An 11,039-nucleotide genomic window follows, 5' to 3' on the forward strand; every position below is an offset into this window, starting at 1 on the left:
TGCCTGCGTACTTATACATCGCTCGCATTTTTCGTCATAAAAATTATATAAAAATATATAAAAAATATAAAATCTTCTTGGGACATAACACAGAAAGCATGTTCTACTATCCGTTTTCTTTAGGGGACCAAAAACGTAACCGAAATTTAGTCACATGTGGGCATGATCCGAAAAGCTCTGTCCTTGTATTTAGACATGTGGTAGGGTCTAAGCTGCTTTTCCAGATAAGCCATCTCTCCATGTCGCATAAACCGCACCTTCCGCTGCCGTTAGTATAGGGCTTACATCTGGCCAAAATCTTCCATTGTATGTTATAATCGACACCTTTATCTCTTAAAGACCAAATATGATTGGATAATTGTGTCGCTTTTCTTTTGTTCCAGTGCCTAAAGCTCAAAGTGTGGTTATTGAACCTGGCCTTGAAATTACCCTCTGTCAGGCCCACGTATTTCTTCGTCGAAACGGTGTCTTTAGTGGTTATAGAGTTTACGGTAGCTTCATATATGATGGTCTTGGACATGCAAGCTCCATTTAGCGGGCACAATTCTTTATTCCTGCATGAACAGCTGTTTTCTTCTTGTTGTTTTTTTGTATGTTATGATTGATTATGTTTTTAAAAAATTGGTAGTTGAACTAAAACTAATTTTTTAATTGTGTCTATTGAAGAGTTTCCTATAAGCATGGTTAACTGGAAAATGTCTATCTATCAGTGCTAGGAAATATTTACCTATATTGAAGGCCACCTCGGTGAGTAAGGGGGCGTAAACCAGATGACCTTCCTATTTCTATTATTCCTTTTCCTTATTGTTGGGCTGGTGATAGGTGTATATTTTATTTTTCGCTAAAACCACTATCTTTTAACTTTATTATAAACTGGGGCAACGCTATTGAAGATGTCCTCATTAGATGAGAGGCTAGAAATCCCTTACTAATATTTTTAACTAAATTTTTGAATACTATAGGGGATGGCATGAACCTACATTAATATAACTTAGTCTATCATTGGGCTTCCTATAAGGCTTATAAATATTATTATTAAGATCTAAGGAAACGTCTAAGAAATTGACAACCGTCAGGTTAGTGTCTATAGTTATACTAAGTCCGAAGTGTTTCATTAACTTACTCACCCGAGGTGGCCTTCAATATAGGTAAATATTTCCTAGCACTGATAGATAGACATTTTCCAGTTAACCATGCTTATAGGAAACTCTTCAATAGACACAATTTAAAAATTAGTTTTAGTTCAACTACCAATTTTAAAAACATAATCAATCATAACATACAAAAACACAAGAAGAAAACAGCTGTTCATGCAGGAATAAGAATTGTGCCCGCTAAATGGAGCTTGCATGTCCAAGACCATCATATATGAAGCTACCGTAAACTCTATACCACTAAAGACACCGTTTCGACGAAGAAATACGTGGGCCTGACAGAGGGTAATTTCAAGGCCAGGTTCAATAACCACACTTTGAGCTTTAGGCACTGGAACAAAAGAAAAGCGACACAATTATCCAATCATATTTGGTCTTTAAGAGATAAAGGTGTCGATTATAACATACAATGGAAGATTTTGGCCAGATGTAAGCCCTATACTAACGGCAGCGGAAGGTGCGGTTTATGCGACATGGAGAGATGGCTTATCTGGAAAAGCAGCTTAGACCCTACCACATGTCTAAATACAAGGACAGAGCTTTTCGGATCATGCCCACATGTGACTAAATTTCTGTTACGTTTTTGGTCCCCTAAAGAAAACGGATAGAACATGCTTTCTGTGTTATGTCCCAAGAAGATTTTATATATTTTTATATATTTTTATATAATTTTTATGACGAAAAATGCGAGCGATGTATAAGTACGCAGGCAAAGCAGAGTTATAACAGAGTAATTTCCCTTCATTTTTAACGGTATTTTTTCATAACGTTTTCAAATAGCCAGATAACCGAAGAGATGGTGTTGTGGATTTCCACTTCGGCATCTGAAACTCAGAGTTTTTCTCTGTGACTACCGAGTAATGTAACATATTGTATAGATATATATATATATAATATATGTGTGTGTGGTGTGTGTGTGTGTGTGTGTGTGTGTGTGTGTGTGTGTGTGTGTGAATATAATCAAAAAGGGTAATAACATAGGTTATTATTACCAGTGGCCTAGCACAAAAGATGAATTAGTCATTAGACAAAATATTATTCATATAGAAAAATATTATTCATTCTATTATATTTCTATTATATTTCTATATATATATATATGTAGGGAAAGTTTACGAAAATAAACAAAAGACGAAGGCAGGTGGAGTACAAACAAACAAATGTATTAGTATAACGCTCAGGAATAGAAAAAGTCTTTTACGTTTCGAGCCTACGCTCTTCTACAGAAAGGTCCCCAGAAAAAACAAGGAGAGAAAAAAATGTGTGTAGTGGCTAACGATCTATCATGGCCTCATATATATATATATATTATATATATATATATATATATATATATTATTATATATAATAGGAAAAAAGCAACAAGAATGGATTAAAATCTCGGTACAATTGTTTCGTACGAGGACATCTTTAATAAGCTACAAAAAATGCAGTAAATATAGATGGCTCGTACCGAGATTTTAATCCATTCTTGTTGCTTTTTTCCTATTTGTAATCACCCCACTTGTCGTATGGTTAACACCATATAGATTTCCGGTGCATCCTAGTTAAGGACCATATTCATGTGAATTCATTAGAATTCACTTGAATCTCAATTACTTAAACCTTACATATATATATATATATATATATATATATATATATATATATATATATATATATATATATAAGTTTTTACTACCAGTGGCCTAGCGTACAAGAAAATTAGTCAATAGACTATATATTATTCCTGGTCCAGGAATTAGATGGTAAATGTTTTTGTTTTTCATTCCCTTCGAGAATTTATCCTAATTAGTGGTTTGGACTTTAACTGTTCTTTCTAGCGTAATGGATTACTATGATGGAAGCCTCTTAATGTGTTGTATTTTATATGATTAATATATACTCTATTGACTAATTTTCTTGTACGCTAGGCCACTGGTAGTAAAAACATCTATAATTTTTATTACCCTGATATCATTTATTATGTATAATGATTTCTGGTTGGTTCGTTCGAAGTTTTCACCGGCATCCTCTTGTTGCCGGCAAAAAAGACTGCACTTGCGCAGTGGATTAGAAAAAATTAAAACGTACAAGAAATGAGTTTGGCCTCGTTGTTAGTTAATTAGTTAGTTAGTTAGTTAATTTGGCTCAAAAGCAAATAGCAAGGCCATGTAGGGGGACATGGAGTTAAGTACAGGGTGGTGTTCATGTAAAGAGTTCAGGCCACTTGAGGTCCAGGGAGGCTTTGAACAAAGCGGTCGTCGGCATCTTCACCATCTCGTCTGGCAGCTTGTTCCACGGATCCGCAATCCGGACGGAGAAAGCTCCTCTCCTTCGATTGAGATGAAATCGTCGCAGGTAGAGCTTTTCGGAATGACCCCGCAGACGACGCTCCGGAGCAGGAGTGAAGAACAGCTCTTTCGAGAGGTTACACTTCCCGCTTATGATGTTGTGGGCGAGAATGAGATCACCACGGCGGCGGCGTTTTTCAAGAGAATAAAGGTCGAGCGTCCTCAGCCTTTCTTCGTAGGACACATTTTTGAGACCATGAACCATGCGGGTAGCCAGCCTCTGGACTCTTTCGAGATGCTGTATGTCTTTGAGGAGATAAGGAGAAGAGGCTTGAATCCCATACTCCAATATGGGTCTCACCAGCGTGACATAGAGTGTAGGAATATGGCTGTTGTGAGCATTCCGAATGACCGTCGAATCAAAACAGAATTCCGCGCGCTTTGTTGGCAGCATGGACGCACTGGGCCGAAGGCGAAGGAAGAATCCACCAAGATACCCAGGTCCTTTACCTGATCGGTCCTCTCCAGCAGCAGACGACCCGGCTCGAAATCAAGTTGAGTTGCAGGAGTAGAGCCGACAGGCAGATGACAGCACTTTGACACATTCAGACACAGGTCCCAATCGTTAGACCACTTCCAAATTTGGTGGAGGCATCGACGAAGATCCTCTATACTACTACCGCGAGGAGCGACCAGTTTGATATCGTCGGCAAATAGAAGGGTGTGTTGCGTGAGGTCGTCGGGCAAGTCATTTATGAAGACTAAGAACAACAAGGGCCCAAGCACTGAACCTTGAGGCACGCCACTGCTCGCACTGGAGACGTCGGACCGCGAACCATTAACTTGAACTTGGAAGGAGCGATCTGAGAGGAAGGCACCAACCCATCGTACAATATCCGGATGGAAACTATATGCTTGAAGCTTGACAAGTAGTAGGCGGTGGTTTACCGAGTCAAAAGCTTTGGCAAAGTCCAATAAAACGATGTCAACAGCATCACTATCATCGAGGATGCGCGTCACCAATTCTTCCATTACTAGTAAGTTGGTCAAGCATGATCTCTTCGGTACGAAGCCGTGTTGGGAATCAGTGATCGAGGCTGTGTTTAGGAGGTGGAGCATCATACTTTTCTTAAGGATGGTTTCGAACATCTTGCTGATTATTGATGTAAGGGAAACCGGTCGGTAGTTAAGCGGGTCTTCGCGGCTCCCTTTCTTGAAAATTGTGCAGATTATCGCTGTTCTCCAGTCTGCAGGTATAACACCTGTCGCCAATGACATATTGAATAGTCGTGTTAAGGGCTCGCAGATGACCGGAGCCAACGCTTTGATAACCCGTGGGTGTATGCCGTCAGGGCCGTGACCCTTGTTGACATCGAGGCCTTGAATAACACTTTTGACTTCGTCCCGCGTGATGACCAATCGAAGCATTGGAGGTACCGATCTATAAAATGAGGGGTTCACGACCATCATCTTGTTTGAAAATAGTTGAAAAAGCCTCGGCAAATAATTGACTCTGTTGATAGGGTCCTCAATCGATAGCCTGTTGAGTCTACCAACGTTGCAATCTGGTTGTTCAAGCGGGAATTCCGCTGGACATGGGCAAAGAAGGTTTTTGGATTGCTACTGGCATTTGCCGCGATTTTGTATTCATAACTGAAGCGTTCTTTCTTTCTTTTCAATTTTCACGGCTCGGTCTCGTTGAGTTTTGTACACCTCAAAAGCTGCAGTCGAATCCAGATTTTTGAATTCAGCCCAAGTAATATCTCTGAGTCGACGTTCTCGTTTAACCTTCTTCGTCACCCAGGGCTTGTGTTTCTTCCTCTTGGGAAGCCCAACGGGAACTGCCTGGTCAGTCAAACAGATTACATATGCTTTGAGGATGACCATAGTTCGTCAACTGAGGACACGTCATCAGGGATCGCCAGTCCAGAAGCGCGGAAGCCTCGGTTAGAATTTCAAGATTAATTGCAGAGAAGACTCTACGTGGCAGCGAAGTAATCGTGGGCGTAGAAAAAGTTGTGTGCATGACGAACTTCAGGACCGCATGATCACTCTTGGCAAGAGGGGCGCACACAGATACGTCTGACACTGATCTTGGATAACGGGAGAATACCAGATCTAGCATAGATGGCTGCTGCCCAGACCGATGCCTTGTCGGATATTCAACATGTTGCGATAGAAAACAATCTTCAGCCACGTCAAGAGGGCCTGGCCGAACCGGGAAATGTTGTAGTACAAATTGATGCGGGCCAATCGATCGTGGGAGCGTTGAAGTCGCCTAGTACCAAGCAGTCATGCGAAGCTGAACGAATCTTATCGCTTCGAGTAGATGAGCATCGTCCTGGGGGTCGGCAAGAGGCGGCCTGTAGACAGCCAACACGGGCAGGCAAAACTCAGATAGGTTCAGCTTGCAATAGACGGCATCGAATTTTGTTGTAGGTTGAGCATTTGTGGGTAGAATACCGCAGGACGGTTTGTGCTCAGACTTAACATACACAGCAACACCTCCACCTCGCCTTTTTCCTCTGTCACATCTGAAAAGGACGTAGCCCTGCAGGTGGATTTCTGAGTCCTCTACTGCTGGAGTCAGCCAAGTCTCGGTGATAGCTATCACATCAGGGGAGTCACGTATGGCCAGTGTAAATAGTTCACTGAACTTTGGGAATAAGGAGCACGAGTTGGTGTAGACGATGCTGAGCTGTGAAGTCTGAGGGGCAGGAGTTGGGGAACAAGCAGAATAAAGGGCATCAGAGATAGCATCGTTGACGGGGGTATCAACTTCACTTCGATTTGCCCTCACATCACTTTCCCTGTCAGCACTACAGCATGGGACCAGAGGTAGGACTTGATTATCTGTCCATCTTGGATTCGTAAACCCTTCTCTCCCATTTGTTTCCTCATCTTTAGTTCGGATATCAGGTTCCTCCGGCGAATTCTCTCTCTTAGTAAGTATTCCTCGCGAAAACCCATATTGGGGTCCTCCCAGGCATGCGTCTGAGCTCTGTTCAGAAAGACTGAAGCCTCCAGATCAGAAGAAAAGATTACCCTTATTGGGCGTGGTCTAGTATCTGCGGTTGGGTTCGCTTGGAATCTTCCTAGCCGAGCGACCTTAAGGACACTGACATTTTCGTTCACAGAGAACAATTCTCCAACCAAAATGGAAACAAAATTAATGTCATCTTTTAGGCGGTTTATGCCTGTATCACAGGTGGATTCAGCTTTGCCATATATGTTTGTATATTTAATCTAAGGCATCCCCGCTGATGAAGACTTAGCCTTAGTAAATAATAATTTTTATTTACTAAAATAAGTCAGAAACCATGGTCCGGGAATTAGATGGTAAATGTTTTTGTTTTTCATTCCCTTCGAGAATTTATCCCTAATTAGTGGTTTGAACTTTAACTGTTCTTTCTAGCATAATGGATTCCTATGATGGAAGCCTCTTAATGTGTTTTAATGTACACTGTATTATATATATATATATATATATATATATATATATATATAAACACACATATACATAAGCACAAGCACATATATGTATATTATGATATTATTAAAATTATTTGTTGTCTGTCTTGACTTCATTCCGTTTGCTCCGTGCGCATGTGCAGAAGCTTATTGACGATAGTTTGTCCGCATAATAAACAAACATAGAAGCAATATTTACATACTGAGATATATTTCTTATTCTGAACAGAAAGGGCTCCACGTTTTCATTTATTTAATATATCGACAGTATTTCTACGCTTAATAGAATTCACTAGAGTTACCCATCATACGACAAGTAGCTTTTTAAAAAGTGTGTCTTTACTACTATGCGCAACATTAGGAAAAATAATATAATTACAATTCAACTTTCATCAAATTTCTTGGTGTTTTTACAAAATGATGAAATTTATATTAATTTTCAAAAGAAAATTATTTAATACCTTAAAATTAAATCACACAAGTTTTACATTTGTATACTCGCAATAAATATGTTATTATTTTTCAAGATTTGTCAGCATGATCGCTCTCCATTCCCTGAATGACCGAACTCTGCTAAATTGCATTTAAAAAAGAATTGTCAGTTTTTTCAGAAAGTTAGAAGAATCAAAATAAATAGTGCTGTACCAAACTGGAGAAGAGAAAAAAAGTGGGTCGAATTTCGATCAAAAGGGATTGTCGAGAAAAAATAAGGCCGATCAATACGGATCGTGTATCAAAGAAATGTCAATGGAAAAATGGAAAACAGATTAGGTTTATCCGTGGAAAGAAAAGCCTACGGAAAAGACCACGGTAACCTTGGGCAATAATGTCATGCAAAAAAACACATTACAGAAAGTGACTCTCTTTTTTCCTTTCTTTTTTTTGGTTCATAGGATTATGCTCAAGCTGGCTCCGTCATTCATCCTTGCTACATTCACCCATCTTTTTTTTTTAAGCATTCACTAGACAAAACTTCCCTCTGTACTCTCACCTTCCTCAAGTGATACTTGAAGAAGTTGATGAGAGATTGACCAGAGAGGAAAGTGTTTGTCTCTAGACCTGTCAGACGCGTCCGCCATACACATACTTTCGCCATAGTCACAAGTACGATGAAAAAGGCTCTTCCTTCCCGTTTCAAGGAAGGAGGCGCAACAATATTCACTCAGTTGATAAACCGAGTCATCGCACACCAGCCATCGATCGCATCAGCGACATAGGCCCAGAGGCCGGAATGAAATGAGTAGGACATGAACGAGAGTGCGAGCAGGATGGTTTCGTCGCTTTGACCGCATGTCGGGCAGGTCAGCCGCGTGTTTCTCGAGCCATGCCTGTAGAGCTTATCCCAAACGGGTAGCGCTTCGCGATAGTACTGCCAGGCCAGGGATCTCTGGAAGTTGTCCATAGGTCCCTGCCCGAAAGTCGTCTTGAACAGGCGGGTCAGTTATTCCTCGTCGACGCCCAGGAGATCGTTGTCGTATCTCCTCTCCTCTAATCTCCTATAGTATGCTTTGGTTGCGTTAAGGTCGCTCAAGGTCGACCCGGGACGGTATAGTTGCTTGAGAGCAACCGATAGATAGATAGATAGATAGATAGATAGAGATAGATAGATAGATAGATAGATAGATAGATAGATAGATAGATAGATAGATAGATAGACGTGTGTACGTGGGAGGCGACGAGCTGGTAAAATCGTTACCACACCGGGAAAATGCTTAGCGGCATTTCGTCCGTCTTTACGTTCTGAATTCAATCAAATACCGTCGCGGTTGACTTTGCCTTTCATCCCTAAGGGGTCGATAAAATAAGTACCAGTTGAGTACCGGGGTCGATGTTATCGACTTATTCCTTCTCCTAAGATTGCTGGCCAGATTAAGAAAAGATTGCTTATAGCTTTATGCGCTTCGGGATCCTCTGTTCTAAAATAGAATTATTTTAAAATTCAAATGCCACCGAGTCGACTTTGCTTTTCGTCTTTTCGAGGTCGATAAAATAAAGCGTCAACTGGAGTCGATGTGATCGACTTAGTCTCATCCCTGAAATTGCTGGCCCTGTGTCAAAATTGGAAAGCGATGTGTGTGTATGTGTGTGTGTGTAACTGCTCTTAACTAAGAAACAGTGTACAGGCATCCGATGGTGCAACAGCGGCAGAACCAGAAAGAAACAACAGTGGAAGCCCAACAACAATCAACATCTACGGGAAATCTACGGGAAATAAATAATAGATATATTATAAAGTTTGACAATTTAGAGACATCAGATATAAAAATAGACACTGAAACAACACAATGTGTTTAAGAAGATATCTTTAGCGACACCAGATAGAAAAAAAATCTCTCTCAGTCTTTTTGCTAACAGGAAAGGGGAGATAAAACCAACCAATTCGATCTTGTTCCTCGGCCCCCAAAAAAGATCCTTGGGTAAAACTTCTCCATCGAGATGGCAGAGTCGTCAGAGTGTCGGACAGGATGTCTTCTGTATTCTTGAGTTCAAATCCTACCAAACTTTTCGTCTCATGCTCGATTCTTCATATCTCTCTCTCCCTTGCTCTCTCTCCCTCTCTCTCTCCCCCTCTCTCTCTCTCTCTCTATCTATCTCTATCTATCTCTATCTATCTGTCTATCACTCACCTCGTTCTGTCTCTCTCCCTCTCTATATATATATATATTTCCCCCTCTCTCTCTCTCTCCTCTCTCTCTCCTCTCTCTCTGTCTGTCTCTCCTCTCTCTCTGTCTGTCTCTCCTCTCTCTCTCTCTCTGTCTCTCCTCTCTCTGTCTCTCTCCTCTCTCTGTCTCCCCCCCCTCTGTCTCTCTCCCCTCTCTGTCTCTCTTCTCTCTCTGTCTCTAAAAAGAAGTAAAAGAAATAGGGTGTGATTAGGACCTGGAGAGAAATTGATACCCTCGGCTTAAATCACTACAAGATCCCCGCAAATCCATCAGAAGATAAGAAGAGCCCAACGAATCTTTTGTCAAACCCTCATTACATCAGAGATGTTCCAACAGCGACCACAACACTTCTCCTCCCCAACACCATGCTACACTTAACAATTCATTATCCAACATGTCTTTCCATCCTTCCTTTCTTCCTTAAGACAGTACTGTGAAATTTGACTACTGTTTCTTGCAGGCCGATTGACCAGGTTTAAGGCTCCTTATTTGTTGGTGTTGTTTTCGTTACTATCATTGTTTTTGTAGACCTTAGCGCTGGGAATAAACCAGGGGTCTGCAAAGTGGTCAATATTGAGCCCTTGGGGTGGCGAGTCTCTGTGGCCATCCAAGTTGAATGTAGTCGGCTCATCCCCACCTCTCTCAAGTTGCGCCCTTCTGGAAAAACTTGAGATCACCATTAGAGTAGAATCGATTAGACATTAGCGGTAGAGGGAGATTTAGTTAGAAAGTTTGATGAGACGCTTGGGACAGGCATCGCAACCAACGTGTGGGCGGCGAGGTTGGCCCTCGACCAATTTTCGACGCCAAGCACGAAGGCTGTGTTGTCAGGGCTCAGGCACGTTCACTAAGCGTGGAGAGGACTAAGGCCGCTCGATGGGTCCACGTGGTAAAGCCGAAACGTGACAATAAAGCAACAATTCGGTCTTTGGGGGACCAGAACGGGCGCGAGATATTTGAAGTACAGGAAGCGATGAAAAGCTGCACAAGAGGCAAATCACCGGGTTTTGATTGTCTGCGCTACGAACTTTTTTATAGTTCATAGTTCAATGCCAGACTTGTTTGCGGGCCTCTTAGCAGACGTCTACTGCAACGGACAACAAAATGGGTGAATCCCCATTTTTGTTTGTCGAGGGGTGGTGGCACTGCTGAGAAAGGACCCAAATAAGTGGGATGTTATAGAAAATTTTCGTCCATCACTCTGCTCAATGCAGTGTTGAAGATTTTGGCCAAGGTGTTAAAGCCAAGCTGTTGGCGCTTGTCTTAGACAAGCTGATTGGCGAGGCACAAACCTATTTCTTTACTGCCCACAAGGGGCTATATACACAGAGAGGACAAACAAGGACAGACAAAGGGATTAAGACGATTATCGACCCCAGTGCGTAACTGGTACTTAATTTATCGACCCCGAAAGGATGAAAGGCAAAGTCGACCTCGGCGGAATTTGAACTCAGAACGTAACGGCAGGCGAAATACGG

Source organism: Octopus sinensis, linkage group LG22 (assembly GCF_006345805.1).
Source record: "Octopus sinensis linkage group LG22, ASM634580v1, whole genome shotgun sequence".
Taxonomy (NCBI): Eukaryota; Metazoa; Mollusca; class Cephalopoda; order Octopoda; family Octopodidae; genus Octopus; species Octopus sinensis.